This window comes from Ursus americanus, chromosome 34 (assembly GCF_024610735.1).
Source record: "Ursus americanus isolate L20-20 chromosome 34, mUrsAme1.1.p, whole genome shotgun sequence".
Classification (NCBI taxonomy): domain Eukaryota; kingdom Metazoa; phylum Chordata; class Mammalia; order Carnivora; family Ursidae; genus Ursus; species Ursus americanus.
In genome coordinates, this window is record NC_142160.1 from 13,600,858 (window position 1) to 13,617,908 (window position 17,051).

The window sequence follows — 17,051 nt, forward strand, 5'->3', positions numbered from 1 at the left end:
CCTCGGGCCCAGTTCCTGGGGACGGGAGGCGGGGTCAAGCCCGGCCCCGCTGCAGTCGCGCTGAGTCGAGTTGCTGGCCCGGCTCTCGGCCCCAGGGTGGAGCTGGAAGGAGCGAGTCCTGTGGAGAATGCGTTTCTATTTTTAACCCGATTGTCCGCCCTCAGCCTTCCTCCTTCCGATTTTCTCGCTCAAGCCCGCTTCTCGCCATCTGAGTTCTCACGCTTTGTCTCGAGCCCTTGGCAGACATTTCCCTTTCCTCCTTACTCCCCTAACCGCCGCCCTCTCCTGCCCCCCCCCTCGAGTTAGTAAGAGGGATTCGCCTCGAGAAAAGGAAAATAACTCCAATCGCCTGCTTAAGAAGCCTCCCCTGTCCCGTTCCCCCGAACCCCGCTTCCGTTCTAAAGTCCAGCCAGAGCATCGCCCGGACGCCCCCGAGAAGAAGCGGGGCAGGCGGCGCTCTCTCGCTCGCTCGCCCAAGGTCACGGGTGGTTGTGCAGAGTCAGGAAACGCTCGGGCCGACTGGCTGCCAGTCCCGGCCCCGGCGTCGCTGTTCGGAACAAACTGTTTTGGCCAGCCTGTAAAATCCCTGGAAATCGACTATTCCAGCAAAGCGTCCTGAACTAAGAAAGCACCAAATGTTCTGCTCAAGACGTGAAGTTGAGGGACAAACAAGTTAGACCTGAGGCAGAGCCCAGAAAGAGGAGACGTTGCAGGAGGAAGTTCAACAGAAGGTAGGCATGAGGCAATTGAGACGTGAGGCACGGAGCCTGACCAGTTAGCTACTGGCGACGAGTGAACTCAAAACACTGAGATCCTTCCCAAAGCACCACCAGCCAAAAAAGTACCCTACTTATAGCTGACCTCTCCAGGTGACTTCAGTTTAATTCAAAAGAACAAATACTAAGAAAGTACTTACAAAATTTTGTAGTAAACAGTGGCCTACTGAATAAACAGAAACAATGATTTAGGGCTTATATGAGCCACCGTTAGAGCAGAGTGAGAGGTCCCTTCAGTGTTTCCCAAACTTCCTGATCAGAGAAATCACCTGGGGTGATTATTTGAAAGATTCCTAGGCCTCTCCTCTGAAGATGCTTTTGGTTGGTCTGGGGTGGAGCTCGGGAACCTGTATTTTTAAGTAGTTCTCCAAGTGATTCTTTGTGATTTTCTATAGTTGGGGAGAATGTTATCCTGGTACCGTGTGCCAAAATTTCCAAATTAGACACTTTTGTGCCACAGTAAGCAGAATACCTAGAACATAACTGAACATTCCCTTTATGATTTAGGGTTATTGCTGAGGTCAATTAATGTGTTAGAGACGAAGTAGTTTCAGTCACGGTTCCCCTGACCATTGGACTTTATTTCCTTGGATGAGTAAATGAATTAGTAAAAACAGCAGCTACCATTCACAGACTGTTTTCGGTGCTGAGTTTTCTCCATTTAGGGTCTCATTTAATCTTCACAGCAAGACACTGAGGTAGGTTCTATTACATCCATTTTTACAGATAATTACTAAAAGGAATAAGTGAACTGCTTGAGGAGCTGAGGGACAGGGAAGCCAAAGAGAGGTGATTTTTACTGAGAACAAAAATAACTTCAAGATTTCTCCCCCCTGGAATTTTAGTTATTAAAAAGTGAAATAAGATAATTCCTGAAGAAGCATATTTAGGGAAAAAAACCCACAACCAACCAAAGAGTAATAAGGCAAGATGGTTAATTAATAATGTATTGCATAATGTATGTTATGTAGCCCCTCTTGCTATTTCATCCTCTCCACCAACCTTTTATAATTTTCTCTATGAGACTATTTCAACCAAGAATGCAGCTGGTATTGAACCTGATTTTAGCAAGGTTCCCTTCCAGCAACTACCCTAGTTGCTCTCAAAGTGTGACCTCCAGACCAGCAGCATCAGCAACACCTGGGCATCTGTGAGAAATACAAATTCTCAGGCCCTCACACCAGACCTATGGAATCACAAACTCTGTGGGTTTGTCTAGCAATCTGTGTTTTAAGTCCTCCGTGTGGTTCTGATGCACACTCAAGTTTGAGAACCACTTACCCCGACTGTACTATCAGGTGACCTGTCTTGCAGATGCTCATACCATGTAAAAGGAAAAAGTTGGAAAAAACTGTTTTTTCTCATACTGGTGTAACAGATTGGGGATGCACTTCTAAGGAGTTTTGTTGTTGTTCTAAATTTTTAGGTGGACTTCTAAAGACGAACTATAAAGCTCAAAATATTTAATAGGATGCTCTTAATATAAGTATGCAAGAGGGCTGTCACTCTGTGGTCATCAGAGAAAGCTGAAACCAGCCTCTGGAAACAAGGTATCAGGGAAAATGGGCATGCTCAAAATGTGGTGTAATCAATTAACTGTTCAAAAATACCTTTTGTAGAATTTCGTTACATAGGACATACCAAGTGACTGATACTGATCCATTCCTAAGGACTCTTTGAAAATTATTTATTTACTTACTTATTTCCATAAAAGTGTTTTGCACACTTTACTACATTCTAGGCACCCCCAACTGGGTGCCGAAATATACACTGGTAGGAAAAATTGATCTTACCCTTGTTCTCATGGACCTTACTGTCATGCTGGGGAGAAAGACATTCACAATATTATCATATAAGTATGTAATTATGAACTGGTAAATATTTGGAAAGAAAGATATAGAATGCTATGGGAGCATATAACCAATGACAATGGATACTGAAAACTACCCCCGTCTGAATTTCATTACCACTCGTCCCCATTGCCAATGGAGCCAGGCTTATTTCCTTAAAGTAGTTAACTAGAGTAAACTGGTATGTCCTATGAGAAAGTTGGAACACTTTGTATTCTGCTTAAGAGTTCAGGTAAAGTCACTGCAGGTTCACTTACATTTCTCTTTGTAATCTAGGCATGGACCAAAAGAGGGAATTGATGATTGGAGGAGAGTGAATGTAATTAAATTTCTTAAAAAATAGAATATGACATCCCTTAAAAAAGCAATAAAAGTTACTAGTACTAAAATATAAAAGATTTGGATATTTTAGCTTGACATATAACTTCCCATTATGGAGACAGGAACTGCTTTTCTGGCATTATTGTAATACCCTGTCATGGGTAACTTCATTTTCTCTCTGTGCTTGAGTAGAGCTTGGTGAAGCACAAAGTCTTTGCTAGGGTTTTAAAAATTGGTGTGTATCATCTGATGTTCGCATGGTGACCTTCCTCCCTTTCTTTCCTCAGCCCCTCCAAAATCTCAAAGATCAAAGTAAAGAGATTCAATTTTATTTTTATTTTCAAAATGATTGGCTGAAAGGATTCAATATTGTATTTAGAGCAAATCAACGAATTAAAAAATTTGGAGTATAACATAGATTATTTAATTATGATTTTTTCCTCTTTAATCATTGATAATTAAATTATAATTAAAATATCAATGAATCCAATAATAGATGAGTTTTCAACCCAGCTCAACAAATGTTCGGCTAATTTTTTCCCTTAAGGAATGGATAAAGCAAGTAGCACTTCAATTATTGTGAAGAATTTTTGGTAATTTTAAAACCATACTTATTTTCAATGAAGACAACTTGATCAAAGAATCTTCAGATAAATAGAATGGCTATCTTACCTGATTAGAGAAGACTCAAACACAATCCAGGTACTGTCAGCGCCATAAACAATTTTTAAGACTATTGGAATAAACAAAAGCCTTTATTATTTATGTAAATCAAGAACTGAAGGTGAAGGAAATTGATGAATTAATCCATATATGTATTTTGCTGTAGATATCACCTTTTAAGATATACACAATGTGCTTTGGTCTCAAGATTTCAAGAACTCTTTGTGAGCAAACAAACTAGAGATGGATCTTAAGTGTGAATCTCAGTGATTAAGTCTGTGATTGGCTTTGAAACAACACTTTGAAGCAGATCATAACTTGGGCTCATGGGTGGTAAGTGGGCCAGAAAGTCAGGAACCAGGTGGGTAATTTGGTGAGAGCCCAGCAACTGGGATGTATAAAGCTCTGGCAATGGGCAGTTGGCACTAAGGTCCTAGATTTCATGCAACAGAGGAAGATCACAGAAAGCAGGTGGACACCATCAGAGAGGTCAGGATTTGGGCAGAAGACCGACAAGAGAAGTGGGTGGGGTGGGCCCTTGTCCTGAAGGAATGCAAGTTTTAGTCAGAGAGCCAAGGCAAGTGTCTTTTGTTTGTGTTATGTTTTTCCATTTACAATGTACGTTCGAATGCGTTAATTTGATAAACTCTCACAACAGTTCATCGATCTAGGTATTCTTGTCTTTCCTTTTGCAAAGGAGTTCACTGAGGCTCAGGGCAAAGTCATCTGTCCTGTCCAATGTTATGTACCTAGTAACAGTCAGAGCTGGGAAATTTAATCCTAGCCTCTGTCTTCTGGTTCAGTGTTCTGTGGCCTTTCTAGGAGCATGTCCCCTTTTCATTTATGTCATAATGATATTTCCCCTATAATGTGAACCACCCTTTTACATCTTGTACATCAGTCATCTCAGAATCATGAGCTTAATAGAAACTCTGATTAGATAGTGTCTTCCTACCTAATAGGCAACTCCTTCCAGATCTGTTTGGTTCCGTCTTCCCTAACCAACTTCTAAATGTGGCATTCCTTAGGTCTACTTCTTGAGCACTCTTTGTTTCTCTATTCAATATACTCTCAGAATGGTTTTACTCACTTCCATAGATTTAAATGATGTCTGTACTCATTCCTTGGCTTACAAATGCTTGGTTTATGAATTTTTATTTACAAAGATATTTATATAAAAATTTTATATATAAACACTTCTCAGTTTAACCCAGGACATTTCTTTTTCCAAACTAAAATTATGCTATGTCATTGGAAGAAAAATTCATAGCTAGCCACTACTACTGTTGAATAGTGAATAAATGGGAGGACCTAGGCATAGAGATGGGTTTATATTTATTCCTTGTAGATCTTGTCTCCAAGGTGGCCAAGATAAAGTTAGAACCTTGGAATCCCAGAGCAGGTGCTTTGGTTATTGGTATACATCTGATTTAAGTCCTTTCTGTACTGTAATTTATAACATAGTGACCAGCTTTAAGTGTGAAACATACAAATATGTAGAGAAAATTCTCTCATTTTATTGTAAAATTAAAAGTGATGAAACAAATTGAAGTAGGATAGAGAAATTAAAAAAAACATTATGTTTGTCCGTTAACTGATTAGATAATATAAAATTGGAAAAAAATCTGAAATTGTCAATTCTTAATAGCACACTATCACTGAAATGTGTCTAAGGCTACACCCAAATTGTAAGAGGACTTCCTAAAGCTTTTGATGCTGGATAAAATGCTGCTTTGAGCTTCCTAATTATATAGCAGAAGGTGATGTCTTTGAAGACCTCAAGAAGGTTATTGAAGAGGGAGTCCAGGGGACAAAAGAATAGGAATAGATTTCAATGGACATCCCAGAAGGTTTCAGAGACTCGAGAAGAATTTAGACTTAGAGTAAGATCTAGACTGCAACTGTGGACTACAACTTGGTTAGCAATGACACAGAGGAACTTCAGAAGAAATTCAGCACCCATCATTATTGTTGTCTTTGAAGGAGGTTGAGCTCTTGGGGAAAACAACTCCCCTAAAATCCAATGCTCTCTTGTACATTTCACTGGATATAGAAGGATAGTCTAGATTGGTCTCCCCCAGCTTTCTGAAGACCAAAGAATAGATTGCTTTGTAAGCAGCTGCCTGCAGAGAACTGAAGATCACCTGGTGCAATGGTTCTGGTGGGAAGAGGTGCTGATAGTCTAAGGGCACTTGTGGCTTCTTCTCTTGTCCAGTCTCTTCCTTTCAAAAATACTTCTTTGGGGGCGCCTAGGTAACACAGTTGGCTAAGCATCCAACTCTTGTTTCGGCTCAGGTCATGATCTCAGCATCCTGGGATCGAGCTCTGGATCAGGCTCCTTACTCCGTATGGAGTCTGCTTGAGATTCTCTCTCCCTCTCCACCAAATAAATCAATCTTAAAAAAAAAAAAAAGACTTCTTTTCCCTCATTCTTTTCTAGCTAAGAGGTTAAGAAGCATGCTCCATTTTTAGCAGCCTTCAGAAGGAGAAGATGAAATGAATTCCTACAGTAGGGGTTAGATTCAACCAGATGACTTCTATAGCCCCTGGCAATGATAAGACCCCATGATTTCTCTGAGTGCATATTTGAATGAATAGATTTCTGTTCGTTAAATGTTTTAAAAAGTTCTATTCTTTTGTAATCACTTTACGTTACAGTTAAAGTAGAATTTTTAAAGAGAGTAAAATGCCAGAAATTTAAAAAAATGAAAACCAATGCAGCAATGTAACTGCATAAGGATTAAAGGAACTATATAAGTTGCAAGCAAATGAGATTTAATATTTATTTTGTACTTACTTTGTGTTTTTCTATAACTCATATTTAATCCTTGTGATAATCCTTTGAAGTAGTGATGATTATGTTCTTGGACAGAGACAGAGTGGGGAACGAGGAAGTAAGTAATATATCTAAAATCACATGTTTTATTGAAGAGTGAAGTCAGGTCTGCTCAGTCTGATTCTAAAACTTGGGTTCTTTCCAATGCAGCAAGTGCCTTTCCTAAACTAGTCATCGTTACTTGAAATGAAACCTAGAGGGTCCCCTTGAGCTCTCCACCCAGCATATTCTAGACAGCATATTCAGCATTCAGGTTCTGTGCTCATACCGATAATAGAAAAGTTCTATATATGTGCTCACAAAGTAGCCCATGCCAACCTTCCTAGAATCGCGATACAAGATTTAATCCAGATTATTACCGTTATCTAGTTTGCAAACACCTCAAAAAAATGTAACTTTCGTGTTCTATTTTAAACATATTCCCTGATTATTAAGATGACATGGTTAAAGATCAATTGGTTAAAACAGCTAACAACTTTTATTTTTAAAGAACTTATTGACAAATCACGTTCAACAGTGTGTCTATTTCCTTCATTTGTACTGGGGTGCAACCCTGTGGACTCTTTACTACAGTCAACTCTCATTATCAGTTAGTGAATCATATGCCATACACCTCATCTACAGTAACCTGGGTATTCCACCGCATACAACAAATTTGTTTTCCTGTTTTGGAAGGATGTTGGGGATGAAGGAGAAGAAGGAGGGACAAAACAATAACAAAAGAATTTAGGGGTGAAGTGCTTTCCTACAGCTGTTTTATTATGCTATTTAAAAAATTTGTAAGTATTAATAATATATGGATAGATTGTCTTTGTATAAAGTTTAAACAACATATGATTTTAATCTAAAAGTGAGTCTCCTATTCAAGCCACCCCCAAACCATTCTCTGCTTTCCAGAGATAATCCTTAGGTACTGATGCATCCACCCCCAAAAATTTTGTTCTTATGCATGCATGTACTTACACATATATAGAGACATATCTGTGATTTGTTTACCTACACGGAATTATGCTATATATCTATATCTATATATCTATATTTGTATCTGTATATATATGGCTCTGCAACAGTATGCCTTGGGGATCTTTTCATGTCAGTGCATAAGAATCTACCTTATTCATTTAACAAATTGCTGAGTATGAGTGTAACACAAGTATGTTAATCATTATCCTACTGGTGGATATTTGGGTTGTTTGCATTTCTTACTATGATAAACAATGTTGGTAAGAGCAGTAACTTATTCTGAAAATGCAGTGTATTAATAACAATCACTTGCATTTTGGAAACGTTTTTTATACGAAATTTGACTATAATCAAATGTCAGTCTTTGAGGGTAGAATTAATTTTTAAGAAAGTAGATAAATCTTACTAACTGATGATCATGTATCCTTTCTTTCAATTTTTCTCTCTCCCTCCCTCCTTCCCTCCTTCCCTCCCTCCCTCCCTCCCTTCCTCTTTCTTTCTAACTTTGGGAAAGATAATATGTGTAAGATGTTCAAGATTCACTAGGAGAGCAACTATGATGTGAAGTTCTGCATCATTTTCCCTCATCCATTAGCTAATGTTCATAATGACAATAGGTAACATTTGTTAGGCACTGATTAAGTACCAGGTTTTGTTGTAGGTGCTTTACACACATTAATGGTGACTTAATTGGTTCTCATAGAAGAATTAAGAAGTGGGCACAATTATTATGCCCATTTTGCTGATGTGGAAGTTGTCAGAGGTTATCCTGGTATCAGACAAATGGGAGGACGTCCACATGGTCACCTCAAAGGCCTGGACAGGTAGGCCTTATCCCTGGAGGTAAAAGGAAGCAGTGCAACTCCCCTGTAGGCCCAGTGTCCACAGCTCCCAATCAAGAGCTGCTTCATACTCCCTGGGGATCCAAGTTAGGGTGATCCATTCCTCTGCTTTGCCTGAGACTTTCCCAGTTTTAGCACAAAAAGTTCTATGTCCCAGCAACCCTTTAGTCCTGGACAAACCTAGATGGTTTAGTCACCCTAGTCTGAGTAGTGTGTGTTTTGAGGAAGAGCTGGGGAGAGTATACCTGGAGCAGGTGGGCATTAGCCCAGTCTCATAGTCATCAAGGAGTTTGACAGGACCTTCACTGTGAACTACTGGCAGTGAACATCTTTTCATAAACCCAGCTGTATAAATGGTAAAGTCAAGGCTGCTAAATTTCTCCATAGGGTACCCCCTGTGTCATATGAAAGGATGAAAAAAAGAAGAAGCCTATCACCTGGGTTGCATTCTAATATATCAGACCACAAAGGATGCTGAAGAGGGACCAAACTACACAAACTCCCCAACAGCAAAAAAGCCCAGTAAAAGTCCCTCTTCTTTTTGACTTTTAATATCAGGCAATATAAATGCAGTATCTTGTCTCTACCCGTAATAGGCCTACAAAATATCTTATTCTTCCTTGTTTCAATTGCGGTCAACAGTCTTAGCTACTGCATTATCTATGTTGCAGAGATATAGGACGTGTGTTTGTGTGTGTGTGACCTGAAATTAACCTCATTATAACAAAGATGAAATGTCCCTTTAAGAAAAAATTTTCAAAGCAAAGATTGCATTTTTCCCCCTTGAACAGTCTGACAATCTTGATATATTTAGAGTTGCAAACAGAATGACTTTTTTGTTGTTAACTCAGTCACAAATTGCAAAGGGGATCAGAAAACCAGGAATCAGTCATGTTTCTTGGCAGATGGTAGGTGCCAAGAGAGGGAACGATGGGACTCTGGCCATCCTTACAAAAAGAAACATAAGACATAGGCCTATTTGGTAAGATTTTATAAAGCCTGTCATAAAAGCTACCTCATTTGAAAATTGCTTCACCTAAGAAATTATGCTAAAAATGGCCTGCTCCCAGAAATACAAATAAAAGAGTCAGCCAATTTTCACCTCTTAACACCAGTTTAGCTCTGGAATTGTGCTTCACACAGCACCAAGTGGCTGAGTGAGTGACATCGTTGACCAAAACTGTTCTTGACACAAGCTCAGGGGTATAGTGGGAGGCCATCAGTTTTGCAACAATTTGTTTCTTTTCTGATTGAAAACAAAAAGCGGTTTTTATGCATCAAGGAATCTAATCTATTAACAACATTTCTCCTTTGCCAGTCACCACTTTCCTTGGAACATGCCAAACTATGTAATCTGAGTAACGAGAACATCAGAAACAGACTTTAGGGGATGTGGTAAGAGATGTGGCCCTGAAAACACTGGGGACACTTTGTCCCCAAGGCCGGGGTCACTAGGGAGGGCAACGATGCTCTGCGTAAAGGCAGGATGTTCTGAACTCGTGTCAAACAAAAACATTACAAAATTTGCCACCTCAGACTTTCTGATGGAAGAATGAAGAAATCAGATAGACCCTTAAATGTGTTCTTTTTACTAAAACAATGGACTTTCTGATTCTCTCCCACATATATTTATTGAACATCTATCTCATCTCCAACTGGCAGCTGGCCCCTGCGGAGCAAAGTGAAGAGTGAGCTGGCCTCGTAGCTGGCCTTGTCCCCAGAGGAGCGGGCGTCTCCTGACCTCGTCTTCTCCTGCTCTCACTCTCATTACTGTTCCTGCTGGTCTGGCTTCCTTGTTCTTCCTCAAACACTCTGAGCACGTGCTTGCCTCAGTGCCTTTCCACCTACTGTTTCTTCTGTCTGAATGGTTCTTGTCCCAGACATCTCACTTTATTTACTCCCTGATTAAAAGTCACCCCCACGAGGGAGGCCTTCTGTGACCCAGAACATGAGAGCATGTGTGAATGCACACACACACACACACACACACACACACACACATATATATACACCCTTTTACTATTTCCTTATCCTATCTTGCTTTTCCTCATATCCATTTTCTTATCATATCAAAATTATATGTATATTTATTTCTTTATGTCTTTATTGTGTCTTCCCTTGTTATTATGGAAACTCCATGAAAGCAGGAAATTAGTCTTTCTTGTTTACTGCTATACCCCTGGCACTTCCAACAGCATCTGGCATCTCCTAGATATGCGGTGAATAATTGTGGACTGATGATTGAGTGAGGCAGTCAAATAGGCTGCTCTATTATTCACACCCAGGAGCCTGGTCTAACTCAGTGTTTTTTATGCTTTGATATCCTGAAGATCATGAATCACATTCAAAGTACTTCAGAAATCTTCAAGGTCAATAGTTTTATTCTGTGTCCAGCAAAAGACTGAGAGCACGAGGGAGGGCAAATGATGAGGCCTCTGGGTCTCCCCTACCTCGTCTCCTGTCTCCTTCAATTATGACCCCACATTTAGCACTTTCAGACTGTGGACTTCCACAAAATATTTCTTGTAAAGATGGGATCTCCTAAGTGAAAAAATAGCAAACAAACACCAGAAAACAACAATGCAAAAAGAAAACTACCATTTGAGGGAATTAGGGTGAGGGATGTTCATTCTCTGCCTCTTCACTTCTATCTATATTCCTTAGGAATCTGGAAGAAGAGGGTATGATCTTGGTGAGTGAGTCAGCTGGAGTCTTATGGAGGCTCAGCTTACCCCAAGACAGAACCTGGAGGGGGCCCTAAAAGAAAGGTGGAGTTTCATGTTTTAACTATTTTAGAAAATAACCTTGAAAGGTAATATGATGTTCAGCAATTTTTTCTCTTAATCACTTTATATTTCAGTGTTAGAGAAGTTAAATCAAATGCAAGTCGTTGTTAACATAGGCAAGGTCTTTCCTGAAGAACCCTTATTTTGAGAGATCACATGTGCATCATTCACAGGGAAGCTGTTAGAAAAACAACAGCACCTAAGACTTAAACAATAAAAAATTGTTTGGATTCTTACCAGTTGTCCACTGTTGACTGTTGAAATAGACAGCTGTGAGCTCTGTGCTCAGAGTTTTCACATGGCTTACATGTCCTTGGGGGAATCCTACAGTTGTCATTTAAACAAACATATCTTTGTCATGTTGAGAGAGGCATCCAATTTCATTCTGTTGGAGTGATGTGATCTTGGGTTTGTGCTAGGCAATTGAGAGTATTGAGTACAGTTTAGAATGCCATAGGGCCGAAGATTCTCACTGCCTTTGGCAAGACTGGCTGAAGGGGATTGAATGCATCGGCCACCTATTTGGCAACACCGTGTGCCTAGCACTGTGGGCTCAGTACTCTGGGGGGACTTTGAAGAAATATGAGATCATCCACATCATCAATCCTGTTGCTCCTGCCTTCATGGCAGAGTCAAACTTGCTGGAAGAGAAGCCTGTTCATTTGTTTTTAATTACTTTGCTAAACATTGGCTCCTGAACTCCAACTTTGTTCACCAATCTGTTTTCTCTAGGAGCTGCTCTACTGCCTTCAGAATCTCTCTTTAGCGTATTTTTTTAAATTTTATTTATTTATGAGAGAGAGAGAGAGTGCTCGAGCAGGGGGAGGGGCAAAAGGAGAGGGAGAAGCAGACTCCCCACTGAGCAGGGAGCCCAGTGCAGGGCTTAATCCCAGGACCCCGAGATGATGACCTGAGCCAAAGGCAGATGCTTATGAGCCACCCAGGCGTCCCTTTAGTGTATTTTTTTTTTAAGATTTTATTTTTATTCATTTATTTGAGGGGGAGAGAAGGGGCAGAGAGAGAATCTCAAGGAGACTCCCTGCTGAGCGCAGAGCCCGATGTGGGGCTCAATCTCACAACCCTGAGATGATGACCTGAGCTGAAATCAAGAGTCGTACACTTAACCAACTGAGCCACCCAGGTGCCCCTGTCTTTAGTGTATTTTGTGCACATCTGCAACATACCAGTCTTCCTACAGTAGAAATAGACTTCCAGCTGACTGGACTCTAGGTCTGGTTTAGCGCTTTTCTATTGATAAATAGTACTAACACTACTGCCATAGAATTGTGGTGGGGATCAAATTTTATTATTTTACCTATTTTATTATGTACCCCTCTCGATAATGAAAACCTTCAAAGACTATGTCTTGCCCATGGAATAAAGCCCACATGCATCAATCAGTCTGTTGTAAGAGGCCCTCTCTCTTGTGGCCTTTCCCCACATCTGCTGTGTAGAACCTCTTTTCAGGCAGCCCAGCCTTTCCACAATTCCTGGAACAAAGCCTTACTTTACATATCTGTAACCTTCCTGAAGGCAGATGCCTTTTCTAGGAATGCCCTTCCACTTATCTTAGGCAACTGAAACCCTGCTCCTTCAAAGACTCAACTGAGTACTGGTTCTCATTAGTTGGCATTAGGCCAACTGATGTCACTGGTTATAGCCAAGAGCACGTTGTGGGTATATGGGTACCTGTGTGATCTCCAAACAGGAGCTTACCGAGTGAAAGGACCAGGTTTAATTGATGTTTTTTAATTCTTTAAAGTGCTTTAAATATTATTGGCATTGAATGTTTATTTGCTGAGGGTGAGGATAAGTGAATAAACTCAGAATTAGGAACTTGTCTTATATACCTTTTTTGAGGTTCTATGATTATGTTTATCTATCTGGTGGAAGCCTTGGGAAATTCAGGTGATTTTGTGTGATTTTTTTTTTTCCTTATCCTTGTCTGGAGAAAGATGGTCACAAGATGTAAGGATGAAGCTTCCCCCCCTCAACCCCCCCCCCCGAAGAATTCACAAACCTCCCCTGCAGAATGTAATCATTTGGAGAATGTATTTCATTTTCTATTTACTTTGCAATCTAGAATGTTCTTTCATGACTGTTATTTCTTTTCAGTCTCATGACAGTGGTGAGACACGTGTTTTCTTTCTGCTTATAGATGAGAAACTTATGACTCAGACAAGTTTAGTAACTTAATCAAGTTATGGGGACAACAAAAGCAGAGCTAGGCATCAAACCCAGGTCTTCTGATGCCAAAGCCAGTGTTCTTTCTTCTATACCATCACTGCCATCTGGAACCTGGCAAGAGTTTATACTTTATTTCTATTGTTTCTCTTCAGAAAAGAACAGCTTTGGAGATATATTTTAAAAATAAAGTCACTGAAATAATTTTTTTCCTTTTGATATGTCATAACTTGATACCTTGTGTATGTCATTTGGCAAAGGAAGGAGTGTCATAGAAGGCTCTGTGTCTGTAATTCTCCTAAGATGCTCTTGTCCTGAATTATGTAATCGAGACTCAGGAAATGCATTTACTGCTGGGTCTCGTGCCACTGATGTAGTGATGGGAAACATACGGTGACAATAAAAGCCACTTGTCTTTAAAACCTTTCAAATTCATAAGGGTAGCTTCAAGTTCAAGATATCAAGGTGAGCACACTTATTTCTTTCTCGTTCACAAGACTAATTTAAAATAGTATTAGAAGAATAAAAAATATGCAGAGCCCACAAATGGAGAGAATTGTAGGTAGTCATGAGCAGAGGAGAAGAGGGAAAACAGATGCTTTCAGAGGTTTATAAGTGGAGCAAAGAGGAGGAAACAGCACTCTAGAATATCAGAGAAGGGAACTGCAAGGATAGACGTCACCAAGTTGCCTTGAGGAGCTTTGGACTCAGAACTGGAGCATTAGTCCAAGATGTCCAACAGCCAAGGAGTAGGTGTTCTGGAAACACACAGCAGTCATGGTAGAGGGAAAGACACTGTTAAAGAAATAACATCTCCAGAGCGAAAGGGAGATTTTCAAATTCACAGTGTCCATTAGAACCAAGTCGGGTAATTGAAGAAAGGCCCATATTTATGGGTTTTGTGAAATGTCAGATCACTAAGATTTATACACCCATGCACCTTCACTTGAGGATGTACACCAGTAAAAAGAGGGTGAAAACCAAGAAAAAGGAAGATGTGGGATTGTGTAGTAAAGAACTTAATCTCGTGCCACAAGAGGTCTGGCCTTGGCCTCTAGGTTCTGGGAAATGAGCCGTAAGCTCCTGCAGTACCAGACCTCTTAGGAGTGTCTTTGCCTGAGGGGCTTTGGGTCACTGGAGACTGGAAACTAAAATGAGGCATGGGGACAATCAGTCATGCCTATGTAATGGAGCTTCCATAAAAACTCTGAATACCACGGCTTTGCTGGGCTTCCCTGATTGGCAAAAGTCTCTGCTTATTATCATCACAAGTCAATGCTGGAAAAATAATGTGTCCTGACTCTATGGGGAGAGGCAGACTCTGCTTTATATACTTCATCCCTTGGCTGACTGTGATCTCTATTCTTTCTTTGCAATAACTCTTAACCATGAGTATAATCACTTTCAGTTTAGTTCTGTGAGTTCTTCTAGTGAATTCTCAAACCTGAGTCTGGTTTGTAGAACCCCTCAAACTTGCAATTGATGTCACAAGTGAGCCTTAGGTGGGCTGTGTTCCTGTAACCTTGCAGCTCTTCTGCCTCTTCTCAGGGATACACAAACAGAACTTGTTTAGGGGAATAATGAAACAGCATCCAAGGATGACAATTATATAGTAGAACAAAGGAGGAAATCAGTGTAATTTACAACAGAGATAGGCAGGCCTGTTGAAAAATATTTTCAAGGAAAAGACTGAAATTTATTTCAGATAATAGATGCTGTTAATAAGAAGTTGCAAAGAACTGCATGGTGGGAAAGCCTGTGAATCTGATCTTAACAAGGTAAAAAAGAATAACCGGAAATTCCGGGTAGATCGAAACACTTTACCAGGATGTTGTGTTCCAAATACAAAACAATTTAACACCTAATTATTTTTCAGTGATTGGCAAAATGTGAGAGAGGAGACTGTATTTCACCTTGATGCTAGTGCATTTTTCTCTGGGTGGCATAAGGATTTTGACATCAGAAATATAGGCAAGGAATGTAGTTATTCGCATCTTCTGACTTTATGATGTAATGTGATGAATAGTCATAATAATGTAAAATTTGTACATTGGTTATCAACTTTTAAAATAAATCTGTGCACAAAGCATGGAAGAGTTAATCATGATTAAGAGCAGACACGAACACTCTGGCTTTGATGATGTTCAAGTAGAGCTCAGGGGACAGGTGTTGGGAGATGAAAGGTGGGCAGGAGAGGAGGAGGCGTTGGTAAGGGTACAAACACCCTCATTTTACAAAGTGAGAAGTCAAGAGAATCTGTTGAAAATTGATGAAAAATGACATAGTGATGACAAAAAGGACACAGCAGAGCATTGGGTTAGAGAACTAGCTACGTGGAAAAACCCAACAACTCAGCCCGCTCACATCATCAACAAAAATATCAATTCTAAGTAAACTGTAGATGCTTTAACTATGAAAGGCAAAACAATAAGGCTTTAGAAGATAATCTAAGAGAATAAATTCATGATCTCAATAGGAAGGAGTGATTTTTAAACATATTGAACATGAAGATGCACCGATCTTCAAGGTAAGGATTGATGAACTTGACCACAGTAAAATTAAGAATATTAAAAATACTTAAAATAGTAAAAAAGCGGGTCACAGATACGGAGCTATTTGGAGCGCACATAATTAATGAAGTATCTATATCCAGAATATGTGAAGAACTCCGATGACAATAAGAAAATGCAGTTCAAAAGAAAAATGGGCGAATAGACTCAAAAGCCACTTTAAAACAGGATATGTATAATTGGTCAATAAATATAACAGAAGGTGTTCAATCTCATTGGTCCTCAGAGAAACGCAAATTAAAACTGCAAGGAGATGCTGCTACACATCCATCAGAACGGCTGAAGTTAAAAATTTAGACAAAATAGCAAGGATTTCCAGGGATATTGAGCACCTGGAACTCTCATCCAACTGCTGGTGGGAATGGAAACTAGTTCAACCAATTTGGAAAGCAGTTGACTTTATTTACTAAAATTAAAGATACCGTCCCTCGTGACCTAGCAATTTCTCTCTTAGGCATATATCCAATGGAAATATGTGTGCATGTGTAACAGGAGACATGTATAAGAAAGCTTATAACCTATGCTTTATTTATAAGTCTAAACAGAGCAAGAACGGAAATGTCCATCTACAGGAGAATGGGTTAATAAATTGGGGTATATACAGTGGAATACTGCATAGCTATGGACATGAGCTACAACTGAATGCTATACTATGAATGAATCTTATAAATATAATATTGAGCTAGAAAAATCTGATACAGAAGAGTATCTACTGCATGATTCCATTTACATAAAATTCAAAAACAGTCAAAACTGTAATGTTGAGTGATGCATTCTTGGATGGCAAAAAGTATAAAGAAAAGCAAGGAAATGAATATCACAGAAGTCAGGAGTTACATTGAAGGAAAGGGAGTGAGTTATGACTCAGAAAGGCATGCAGGTTCTGGAACTTCGGGGGCTGGCACTGCTCTACTTGCTCTGAGTAGCCCGGCCAGGGGATGTTTGTTTCAGATACATCTACGCTTTATGTCCTTTCTGACATGTGACGTATTTTATACACCAACTCCAGCTAAATTCTCTTCCACAGTCACAGGAAGTTAATAAGAAAATCTCCAAATGATAAACATCTTATTTGGAAACAAGAACCAAAATAAACTGTAGAAGTATTGTTTTCTGTTCTTTATTTTTCATTGTTAAGTAATGTATACTTACTAATTTCATAACCAAGGAAAACCATCACATTCTGTTTACATTTTTATATTTGAAAACATCTATGTGAGTGGGCACCCAGATTATAAACAAATAAATTTGTTGGCTGAG

At 39.6% G+C, this 17,051-nt stretch overlaps 1 protein-coding gene across 1 annotated transcript in view; it reads left to right on the forward strand.

The window, feature by feature from the left end:
* The first annotated feature begins 43 nt into the window (after positions 1 to 43).
* TMC1 (transmembrane channel like 1) overlaps positions 44 to 17,051 on the forward strand; it is a 362,945-nt gene continuing 345,937 nt past the window's right edge. The window contains exons 1-2 of the mRNA XM_087858826.1: positions 44 to 731; positions 2,203 to 2,326. The gene's annotated coding sequence lies outside the window, so the exon portion shown is untranslated. The remainder of the gene's footprint in view (positions 732 to 2,202; positions 2,327 to 17,051) is intronic.